The sequence below is a fragment of the Lissotriton helveticus genome, chromosome 11, assembly GCF_964261635.1.
Source record: "Lissotriton helveticus chromosome 11, aLisHel1.1, whole genome shotgun sequence".
NCBI lineage: Eukaryota > Metazoa > Chordata > Amphibia > Caudata > Salamandridae > Lissotriton > Lissotriton helveticus.
Window position 1 is genome coordinate 311,201,090 of NC_136072.1, and position 12,730 is coordinate 311,213,819.

Below are 12,730 nucleotides of genomic sequence, written 5' to 3' on the forward strand. Positions count from 1 at the left end.
CACCCTGCAACCCAAGCACAGCATCTGCTGTGTACCTCAAGGCTCATCTTGTCCTCTTGCTCTCTGCGAACCCCACCTCGATGAAGACCAACATCCACAACTGCCTGAAGCTCAACATGGGCAAAACTGAAGTCCTGATCTTCGGCAGACACACCGCACTCTGGAATGACTCCTGGTGTCCAGTGGAGCTCATACCCACCCCAAGCCGAAGGGCCATGCCTGCATCATCCTGGACAGCGAACTCTCCATGAAACGTCCGGGTCAATGCCATTTCCTTAGCCCTGCTTCCGCACGCTCCGTAAAGTCTAGAGGTGGCTCCCCATCAACACCACAAAACCAGTGAGGCAGTACCTCATCACCTGCCGACTGGACTGCGGCAATGCACTGTATGCAGGCACCATCACAGAATTCATGTGAAGACTCCAAATGATCCAGTACGCAGCTGCCAGACTGATCCTTAACCTGACGAAGAGGACACACATTACCCTGCACCTGAAAGACCTCCACTGGCTCCCTGCTCAAAAAAGATGGCATTTCAAGCTTTAGACAGACGCTTACAAAGCCCTCCACAATCAAGGACCCGCCTACTTGAACCACTGCCTGCATTTCCACCGGCCAACCAGGAATGTCTGCTCCGCACACGTCACCCTCGCACATATACCACGCACAGGCTGCTCCTGTGGACTCACCTTCTTCCACTTCACTGTCAAAGCTTGGAACGTCCTCCTCCTTCACCTCCGCACCGCACCCTCGCTGACCCATTCCAGGAAAGGACTCAAGACCTGGCTTTTCGACTGATACCTGCAGCACAGCGCCTGAATTACCTCTAGGGTGATAGGCCGCGCTATACAAGTACTGATTGATACTTTAAGTTTATAATTTACGCACCACCTTCACATTAGTATAGCTTGTGCACTTCTCTACACACACTAGTCAACTCTCTAGCCACACTACATGGCCTATAACTCCCCACTATACCAAGCACAGTGTTAGAATTGCTCTGATTTAACATGCTATTAGTGATGTAATAAGAAAGGGTGTAAGCAGTGCATGGAGAAGGCGCACGTTACAGTTAATGTACTTTCTCTAGCAAGTTGACAACAAAGTGAATGTAGGTGCACGAACTACAGTAATTTGAAGATGGTGCGTACATTATAAATGCATGGTACAACTGTATCTTTAGAATTTCTGATGTTTGTGTAGTTTGTTTGGTTTGTATAGAAAGAATAAATAAAGTTTCCCAAACTAATCTTTAATCTTTGTTTTTTACATAAGAGACACACCACACACGCACTCAACACCACCCCTGACAGATGCCCCAGCTTTTTTTAAATCACTTAGGTAGCCACCTTGGAATAGTGCACACTTTAACAAAACCATGCTGTCTGGAATGGTGCAGATTTGGCTTAGCAGTTTTTCAAACAGGTTTCTCTGGACTCCAGTTTACACAATTTGCTGTGAGACTACCTTCAGAGAGGGACTGTGGACTAAATGTCCCTTATCTCTTTCTGAACATCCCTGAGCATGAGGAGTACACACTTTAAAACAATTTTTTCATCATGCACTCCCTGCCAGCTGCACTCGCAGTTCTACCTATATGTTATTAACCAGTATGTGGTAAATTAAATTACCTGATATCTAATTTCTATGTGGTAAAAATAGCTCAATCAAAATAAGAGACACAGAGTCCGTGGCGTCTGGGTTTTAAGGGGTTTTATTCCATAAAATGGAATTGGTTCGAACCAGGTAGCATGATCCATCACCACGAGGGTTCAGGAAGGGAATCATGGACATGTACAATGATTTATTAACAGTACGCAGTATATATAATATCATTACAGTGGTGATGGGTTCAGAAGGCGTAACGGCTGAAAGAAACAAGATAAGAAACATGTGCGTAACAATATGTAATCAGAAGGCGTGCACAAGGGTGTACACGGAGGTGGGTGCCAGAAACGTCACATAGAAGAAGAAATATTTCAGCATTTCAGTCATAGAAGTGGGTGGATCCCTAGAAGAATCCTGCAGTGTCAGCAGAAATATATGGCAGAGATGCGCGCGCAGCAGCATGACGTGTGACTGACGTGGAACTGGAGGGTGAAGGGGACTTGACATTTAACGCTAGGATTAGAGACAGAAGTCTGGTGGGTCAGATCAACTTGTTCCTAAATCATATCTGGTATTTTGTGTTTGGAGAACGGTATTATCTAAAGAAAAGGTCTCTCGGGCAGAGGCTATTCTATACTGACTGCTAATGCGTGCATGTGTGTCTACGTGTAATGCGAGGGCTATGGGCCTACCATGGCAACAGGAGCTATGAATTACGTACATGGAGATAGAAAAGCCGGGCCCTTTACTCTGCAGCTGGGGGGATGTTTACCTAAACTACTAGACAGGAATGTATTTTCGAGGAGCGGAGCAGATAACTTGAAGGCTGAATACAGTTTTGGCAGGCAGTCAAGCAGAGCCGGGCACCACTTGCCGCGTAGAGAGTAAGTCAAAGTTCAGGGATGCAGATGCAGGTCCTCGCTGCAGTTTTCAGAGGCAGAAGTCAGGAAAAAGGCTCGATGGCAGAAATCAGGGCCTTCGCCAGAGCCATGAAAACATGAAAGTGCACCATGTAAAGACGGTGGCACGGCACACTTAGGAACTGAATTATCGATCCATTCATGGCGGATTAGAAAGAGGACATGTTAACGTTGGACGCAAATGTATTTGCGTCTTCATAGCGGGTTATGGAGGGAACTTACATGCGCTTTAGGCACATACATTGAGCCGTTGGGGTACGTAGTAGGGGACACAATTGAGCATAAAAATTCATATTACCTCATTCCCTCCTTGTCCCCTACGGACCCTTCATGATATATCAATCTTCATTAATCCATCTATGTGTTCATATAACATCATTTGCTCTTCCTTTTTCTGACGGGAATTTGAACTTGAACTTGAATGGGGAATACATGATGTGGCGCACAAACCGCATATCGTCGGCCCACATTGTAGACATAGGCAACAACTGAATACTATGAGAAGGGCTATCCCTAGGAAGGATAGGACTTTCCATCCCCAAGTGGATAACACGCTCCAGAACCAACCGGACCAAGTCCAGGTGCCTGGATTCTGGTGTATCTGACTAGCAATTTTGTGAAGACGGGTAATGGCTTTATATACTGAAGGTGCGTTTTGTGGAATGAAAATACAGCAACTCGATCCGATGACTCTACAAGCTCCGCCCCTATCGGCCAAGATGACGTCAAGAACAAGACGATTTTGAAGGACAACAAGTCTCATAGCAGACTGTTCCTCTGTTAAATTGCCTAGGGCGGAAGTAGTTTCATTCACTACTGCTTCAAGGGTTCTGGTCAATCTACGTATCAGTTTACTATTCGAGACAGTACCTAAGTAGGGAAAGAAACCTTTATTGAAATCTGTATATTGCTCCCATGCCGTTTCAGTATAATCGACAATCGGGAGTTCTCTCTTGTGTCTAGTATGTACTAGGTGGGAGTTCCTATGATAGTCAGGTGGAGCTAGAAAAACAGGTGGCAGAAGGAATGCAATGTAACAAGTACCATCCCAATCTAGGGGTAAACGTATGTATGCTGTATGACCACAAACAAAATAGGAATGACGGGAAGCTTTGAATGTAGACTTGCCTTTATCACTGAATTTGACTACAGTGGTACATTCGCTATGACCTAGGTGTACTGAACCATTCTTTCTGACACATAATTCACCTTTAACAGGTAATACTGACATAGAGGGTAAGTCTGGCTTGGTTTCGGACTCGACATTCAGAATCATGAGGTTAAGTGTAAAATTACCTAATCCATATACTTCGTTTTCTAGATCGGTCCCTGTCCTTTTGGGAAGACCCTCCTTGTCAGGGAAACATACTTTGTGCAGAACAGTGTTCAGATTTCCCCATACCCAATTGCCTTGGTAAACTACAGAATCAGAATCTAAGGAATTTATTAAACTAAACCATGCACCACAGGAACCATTGTGTGTGAACGGGTATGGAAAGAGGGGCAGAACTCCCTTGTATTTCTGATAGGGGGGGAGTCGGCCACATATCCAACAATTGGTAGCATTGCTGGTCTGATGGGAATGTTGTAACATACTAATGAATGTATTGTTGCGCAGCGCAAGTCTGTATGCCAATTCATGCGGGGGTAATTCACTGAAAGTGTGCTCGATAGTAACATTTGAAGAAGAATGTGTATGCTTGAAAATAGGGTAGTACAAGTTTAACAGTATACTTGCAGCAATAATCATAAGACTCAGAAAAAACATAATCAATAATGTCACTATGCAGTGACTGTGGAGAGATTTACAATATTCACGTTTCTTGAGCTGTTTCTGTCTATCTCTCTCTCTATCGGGGTCTAGCGGGAACATGTCAGAATCAGGTCTAACCGATTCACCTAGGGGAGGACTTAAACAATTAAACTGTCTGACTTGCTAGACCTCAGTTTGGATTTATACTCCTCGGACGGAGTTTTCTCTATCAGGGGAAGTTTAGAGTCACTGAAATCTGGGCAGTCCTTAGAGGGGGAGGGCTGAGAGTCTGTAACTGGAAGCAGTCCATGAAATATCTTGACGTGGCTGGAGTGGAGCCACCCTTTGCGGCCCTCGACCTTGATTGCAGTCCTCGTGGTTAGCAGGACAAGTTTCGGCTCCTGCCAACGGGGCTCCAGCGGACTCCTCCGATCAAAGTTCCTAATGAGGACAAGATTCCCCGGAATGATCCCATGTGGCTTTACATCGGTGTTGTCGGGAAAGGCTGCAGCAACCTGTGAACAACATGATTGTAGTGCAGACATCAAGGAGGCAAGGTAATCTGTCAGCATATTACAGTCAACATCTGTGATTTTTCTAGGCAGAGGAGTCCCCCACATATTCGGTGGCCTGCCAAAGACCACCTCATACGGGGATAGCCCTGTTCTCGAATGCGCTACCATCCTCATGTAGAAGAGGGCAACGGGTAATGCAACTATCCAGTCTACGCCCTTTTCTTTGCAAATCTTGGCGAGACGAATTTTCAGAGTCTGATTGTGACGTTCCACGAGACCTGCTGCCTCGGGATGTCGGACACAGTGAAACTTCCATTGATAGCCGAGCAGGAGTGATACCTGTTTCATTAACTCGGACGAGAATGGCTGACCGTTATCTGAGTACACGACACGGGGCAAACCGTACCGTGGGAAAAATTCACGTACCAGCTGCTTGGCAGTGGTCGGAGCAGTGTAATCTGGGACTGGATATGCTTCTGTCCAACGGGAAAGTGCACAGACAACTACGAGGACATATTTAAATCCTCGACAACGTTCCATCTGGATATAATCCATCTGGAGGACTTCAAAAGGGTGATCGGGAGGATGAAATCCACCTTGCTCTACGGGAATGCTTTTACCTGGGTTGAACTGACAACAGATCATGCAAGTACGCACTTTCTGCTTTGCTGCTGCTCGTAAATGTTTATTGAACCAAAGGTTTTGAATACTGTCTAACATGGCTTTCTCTCCTAAATGTGCAGGACTATGTGCTGTGGTAATAATAACCTGAACCATAGAGTCGGGGAGAAACCATGTGGCCTTTCCCTTCGTCATCCATCCCTGTTCTGTCTGGATCCCTCCCAGTTCAGTCCATTTCCTGATTTCGTCTGGTGTAGCATGTGTCTGTATGTCAATTACATCTAGGGCGGGATCCTTAACTGTCATGCAATGAGTAGGCGTCGGGATTATTGTCTTTGTCAAGTCAGGTGTGTGAGTCTGTGCTGTGAGCTTGGCGGTTCGGTCTGCCATATCGTTGCCCTGGGAAATGTTGTCAGTGACTTTAATATGTGCTTTACACTTCATGATGGCTATTGCTGTAGGCAAATGTATTGCTTCTAACAGAGCTTGAATGAGGGGACCATGCTGGATCTTGGCACCGTGTGAAGTTAAAAAACCTCGTTCTTGCCAGAGGACTCCGAAGTCGTGTACAACTCCGAATGCATAACGGGAATCTGTGTATATGTTAACTTTCTTGTTCTTGGCTAGAATACAAGCTTGGGTCAGAGCAATGAGCTCTGCCGCTTGGGCTGACAGGGTGTCAATACGATGTGTTTCTATGACATCAGTTTCTGTTGTTACTGCATATGCAGCCACTAACTCTCCTGTGCTTGTTCTCATACATGAACCATCCACATAAAGTGTCAGGTCTGGATCTGGTAATGCGGTGTCTGTCAAGTCTTGTCTGGGTTTCGTCATGATGGTAATGACTTCGACACAGTCATGTGCCAAAGGGTCTGTCATATTTAATGGCAAAAGTGTAGCTGGATTCAATGTGTTACAGCGTCTGATTTCTATGTGTGGCTGAAATAATGTCAATTCATAACCTGTTAGTCGTGCTATAGTCAAGTGCTGAGTCTGTGTACGGTTTAAAAGAACTACCACGGAATGTGGAACTTGTACTGTCAATTGGTGTCCTAACACTATAGAATCACTTTGTCTGATTGCTAGAGCTGTTGCTGCTACTGATTTCAAGCACGCAGGCAAAGCCTGGGCTACTGGATCTAATGTGCTGGAGAAATAGGCACACGGTTTGTGTGACCCTGCTTGGTCTTGAGTGAGGACTGACAATGCAGTACCTTCACGTTCTGTGACAAATAGTGTAAAAGGTTTGCTGTAACTTGGTGTCGCTAAGACTGGTGCTTGACATAAAGCTTTCTTTAATTCGTCAAAAGCCTGTGTATGTTCCTGAGTCCAAGGGAGGACAGTCGATGACGCTGCCTCCTGTGTTGTCAACTGTATAAGTGGCTTGGCTAGAAATGCATACTGAGGGATCCATTGTCTACAATAAGAAGTGAGGCCTATAAAGGCCCGCACCTCCTTCTGTGTTCTGGGCTGTGTCATATTTACAATTAACTGGATACGGTCGGGTGTTAGCTGTCTCCCCCATTTGGACAGCAAGTGCCCAAGGTAAACCACTTGCTGAACACAGAATTGCAACTTCGAAGGGGACACCTTGTGTCCCTTGTCAGCCAGAAATTGTAAGACTGTCAGTGAGGCATGTTCACATTCGTGTTCACTTCGAGCGGTGATCAACAGATCATCGACGTACTGGAGTAGGGCAGTATTGTCAGGCATGTGGATACTGTCGAGCTGTCTTTTCAATGCTTGGCTATAGATGCTGGGGCTTTCTGTGAATCCTTGAGGTGCGCGTGCGAATTTAAAGCTTCGACCATTTAAACAGAATCCGAAAAGGTATTGGCTATCCGGATTAATGGGGACACTAAAGAAGGCGTTCTTCAGATCAATTACAGTAAAGAACGTGGCTTCAGAATCAATTGCAGTCAATAAAGACGATATGTCTGGGACCACAGGATACTGTGGCACAATGCATTTATTCAATTCGCGCAAATCGATCACTAATCGATAAACTGGTGGTGCACTTGGATCAGTGCGTTTAAGAATCGGAATGATAGGGGAATTACAGATATTGGAGTCGGTCTCTACAACCACTCCTTGGGCAATGAGTTCGTCAATGATTTTCAGTAAAGCCACTACAGCATCTGGTGGTAACTTGTATTGTCGAATTCGGGGTAAGACAACTCCTGGCTTGAGTGTAACTCGATATGGTGTAATGTGCATACAACCTACATCAGTTGGGCTTTGTGCCCATAACTGTGCAGGAACATTCTGTAACCTGGGATCAATATCTCTCAACACATAGTGACCTTTAAAGTCACGTAAAAATAATCTAACTCCTTCCGGAGAACAACATATGACTGCTCCTAGAGCCTTCAGTGTCTTGATACCTAACAAGTTTTCTGGACATGATTTCGTAAGCAATAAGTCTGTAGTTTGTGATAACGGACCAATTGCTAGAGGAACTGGTTTTGATACTTCATTAATAATAGGTTTTCCTGAAAAACCAAGGGAAACATTCTGTGAGCCTGAGAGGGGTGCCCCTGGAACCTCGTCGTGACTTATCGTTGTTCTGCTTGCCCCTGTATCAATCAAAAACTTTCAATCTTTCCCTAATACCTGACTATGTACATAAGGACCCTCTTGATCTACAGGAATCTCAATGAGAGGCAAGCCAACTTCCCTCTCTAGGCTGTTTCATGTGTATCGCTGATACTCGGGATAGTCAGTTTGTGCATACTGGTACATCTGCTGAGTTGCGTGTTGTGTTGAGGCAATTGGCTGTGGCTGGGGTACCGCTATGGTCTGTACTGTCTGTTGTGGAGCATGCATAGGCTGTACATTCTGGGGTACGTGTTGGTGAACCTGATCCTGTCTAGGAGGACGCGGTCTCTCCTTAGTTTTGCCTGTTGCTATATTGTATTTTAAAACAGTGCATTCATTTATATAATGGCCTGGCTGTTTGCAGTAGTTGCATGTCCCTTTAACGGGAACTGCTGACTTATTGGACTGTGTCATGCCGTTTTTCTGACTGTCAGCTGGAACTGACTGAGCAACTAACATTTTCATTTTTGTGTCTTTCATACGTCTTTGTTCATGATCATGTTCTTCCCTGACTCTGTTCTGGTGGTACTGTAACATTTGTAACATCTGGGAAGGCGTGTTTGCTTGCCATGTGCTCTCGACTTTTAATACACGATTCTTAACTTGAGGCAAGGAATTCTCAACTAGTTTCATTACAAAAAGATGTGGGTATGACTCACTACTTGGTTTCAGGCCACTATTAATATTAAAACATTTCTCAAACCTAGAATAAAAATCACTAGTGTCTTCATCGGGTTTCTGTTTGCAGGCTGAGATTGCACCCCAGTCTTCCTTTTTAGTTGACAATAATCTTGGCAGAACCTGTACTAACAATCCTGGTAATGCTTTAGTTTTGTCCCCAAGCCCTAGACCTGGGGTTCGAGCCGTTTCTTCATTCTCTAATGCAGCCCAATCAATCTTTTGCTCTCCCACCTCCCAGTCTTTTTCTTTGAGTTTCTCGTAAATACCGGCAGGCAGTAATACTTTCAATATTTTCATAATGTCGGGATAGGTATAGTCTCCCATAAGTAACATGTCTTTTATTTCACGGTGAAAACCTGCTGGATCTTTATCATGACTAGGTACTATCTTCTTCATTTCTAATAATTCCATTTTAGATAACGGTGTGTACACGAAAACACGTCTAAGGGTGTCATCGGCATTCTGGACTGGATGTACTTCTCGTAAGGGATTCTGTCGGTCGAAGTAAAACATTTTCCTTTCTGGGGGTGGGGTTGAAACAAACTGTGGGTTCAAGAAAGCACTATATCTGTGTCGCTGTTCTAGAATTACTTTAATTAGATGGGTACCTAGACCTCTCCATTTATTCATGAGTAGTTCTATTAGTACATCAGATAAGGGACCTGGATCAGAACGTTGGCATTTATACAATAAAAGAAGGTGTTGTATCATGTACATACCAGCCAGTCGCTGTTCGTCTGGGGACAGATTCAAAAAGGTTTGTGCTACTGTGTCATCATTATACTTACTAGAATTGTCAGCCCATTGCACTGCTGACCTGGCTAATTCTTGTTCATCCATAGAATTGAGTACATGGTACCCCATCCGATGTTGAAGTACCTTATCGGCAGCCTGAAATAGATGTTCAGGCGTTTTCGGATTTGACATAGCAGAGTGAAAAAGTCGCTTGCTTTCTGGGCGTAACGTTTTATCAAAGGCTCTACCCTTACCTACATAGGCTATCGTGTCTTGACTTATTTGCTGCGATGTTTCTACTGTTTTCTCTGATTCATCCTCCTCCTGGGAGGAGGCTAGATCGTCTGATTCGAGTGGCTCCTCAGTTTCTCGACGAGCATGTATATCTATGATTTCTTTACGGACCTTTCTAACCATAGCATGTATACTTTTCTCTCTATCATGTTTACCCTCAGCCATGTTCTGACTCCATCTGTTCAATTTATCCATCTCACTTTGTGGAAATCCTGCCTGATCTTGTTCTCTTATCAAACAATTTACCAAAAATCGCATAATTAAACCTTTGTTCTCAATTTTCTGACGTGACATGGCGTCACCAACACTCTCGGGTCCTTCTCCTGTTCTAATAAAGTGATACATTTTGTCTAGATGTTCTGGCATTTCTGGTAACATTATCAGATAATCTGTAACTCGTCTTAAGCGTAAGGACGCTAACAACATGGGTCCTGACGTACCAGGCACAGTGTCGTATCTACAATCTGTAAGCTGTTGTCTGAGCTGTTCTGCTGCGGCACCTTTAGGTGTCCGCGCCATTGCGAAATCTCTCATTGTCACTCGATGTAACTGCGGCGGGGTTCGAAAACCTCCAGATGCGCCTCCTGAGCCGGAGGCTTGACCATAACCTGGCTGCGTTGGGACCTGAACTATGCCAATCCCAAAAGGATTAAGGGTATTTATAGGGGGTGCAAGATTCGGGACCAAAGCTGCAGCGAGGACCTGCTGTTGCGGACCCGGGGGCTGCTGATTATGGGGTGCAGGTACATGTGGGACGGGTACATGGGCAGGTGCATGAGTATAAGCTGGGGCTGCATCATCCAAATAGGAAGAAAGAAAAATCTCTGCTGCAGTCTTGTGACGTAATTTAGTCGGAACCAATGGAAGGGGCAGATTCTTTGGTACTTCTGGGGTCGCCTTGGGCAGGCCCTCGGCCCGAACTGGATACATGCCATTATTAAGCGTACTTAATTGTCGGTCTACTTGTTCTGTTCGAACTCGTATACCTTCCTTGACTAATTCGTTTTCTCGAGTCTTTTCTGAATCTTCTCTATGTTTCTCTGCTTTTCTGAATTCTTTTTCTGTGCGTCTATGTGATTCTTTACGCCATAATTCTATGGCGTCTTTCTGTGACTGTCGGGCTTTCTTTTTCAATAATGCTTCCTCTACTCTCATGATGCACTCGGCATCCCATGTTCCTGAAACAGGCCATTTATATTTCTCCTCTAAGTGTTTGGTATAATCGACCCACAAGTCTAAGTACAGTATGGCATCTAAACCATGCTTGTGGTACATAAAGTGCCTTGGAGTGTCCCTAGGTGGAACAGGTACTGCTTCTTCTAGAATCCCCTTCTTAGTTCCTAACCGTCGTAACTTACTGAACAGCGGCATTTTTGAACCTTGATACTTGATACTTATTCGAACTCGAACACCATAAATACAATATACACAGTAATGTAGATCAAACAATCACTCATACCACGACATTAAAACCACATATTAACTAGTAACATTTACTGGATGTACTGCTAAACAGCACAGATACACTGCTAAACAGTGCAGACCGGGTCTATGTACCCAAACCCGTCTCGACCGGGGCAAACTAATGCACCCGTCTAGATGCGTCCTCAGCAAAGGTACTCACCGGGAAGCACGGAACAGAAGGCCTCGGAAAACTCGAGACTGGACTCGACTCGACTCGTGACGTAGGTACTTCGGAACTTCGGAACTGGTGGGCCGCAAGACACCTCGGACCTTGCACTCTCAGCTGGACTCGGGTCGGGATCCTCCGCACTCCTCACCGCCTCGTCTGGGTATCAATCGCAGTCTCAGTCACCTCCGTTGGCCTGAGGGAGATACAGGAAATCCTGTGGATGCGCATGAGTGTCCGTCCGGCTGTGGCAGGGGACTAGGGCTGCAACGCACCGCCGGCGCGTAAGGTGGGGGAGTGTCCCATCTGGGGTGCCAATTTCTGTGGTAAATTAAATTACCTGATATCTAATTTCTATGTGGTAAAGTTCAATAAAATAGCTCAATCAAAATAAGAGACACAGAGTCCGTGGCGTCTGGGTTTTAAGGGGTTTTATTCCATAAAATGGAATTGGTTCGAACCAGGTAGCATGATCCATCACCACGAGGGTTCAGGAAGGGAATCATGGACATGTACAATGATTTATTAACAGTACGCAGTATATATAATATCATTACAGTGGTGATGGGTTCAGAAGGCGTAACGGCTGAAAGAAACAAGATAAGAAACATGTGCGTAACAATATGTAATCAGAAGGCGTGCACAAGGGTGTACACGGAGGTGGGTGCCAGAAACGTCACATAGAAGAAGAAATATTTCAGTCATAGAAGTGGGTGGATCCCTAGAAGAATCCTGCAGTGTCAGCAGAAATATATGGCAGAGATGCGCGCGCAGCAGCATGACGTGTGACTGACGTGGAACTGGAGGGTGAAGGGGACTTGACATTTAACGCTAGGATTAGAGACAGAAGTCTGGTGGGTCAGATCAACTTGTTCCTAAATCATATCTGGTATTTTGTGTTTGGAGAACGGTATTATCTAAAGAAAAGGTCTCTCGGGCAGAGGCTATTCTATACTGACTGCTAATGCGTGCATGTGTGTCTACGTGTAATGCGAGGGCTATGGGCCTACCATGGCAACAGGAGCTATGAATTACGTACATGGAGATAGAAAAGCCGGGCCCTTTACTCTGCAGCTGGGGGGATGTTTACCTAAACTACTAGACAGGAATGTATTTTCGAGGAGCGGAGCAGATAACTTGAAGGCTGAATACAGTTTTGGCAGGCAGTCAAGCAGAGCCGGGCACCACTTGCCGCGTAGAGAGTAAGTCAAAGTTCAGGGATGCAGATGCAGGTCCTCGCTGCAGTTTTCAGAGGCAGAAGTCAGGAAAAAGGCTCGATGGCAGAAATCAGGGCCTTCGCCAGAGCCATGAAAACATGAAAGTGCACCATGTAAAGACGGTGGCACGGCACACTTAGGAACTGAATTATCGA

At 45.2% G+C, this 12,730-nt stretch overlaps 1 protein-coding gene across 1 annotated transcript in view; it reads left to right on the forward strand.

Annotated features, from left to right (window-relative positions):
• WDR33 (WD repeat domain 33) overlaps window positions 1–12,730 on the forward strand; it is an 833,238-nt gene that overhangs the window by 579,646 nt on the left and 240,862 nt on the right. The window lies entirely within an intron of this gene.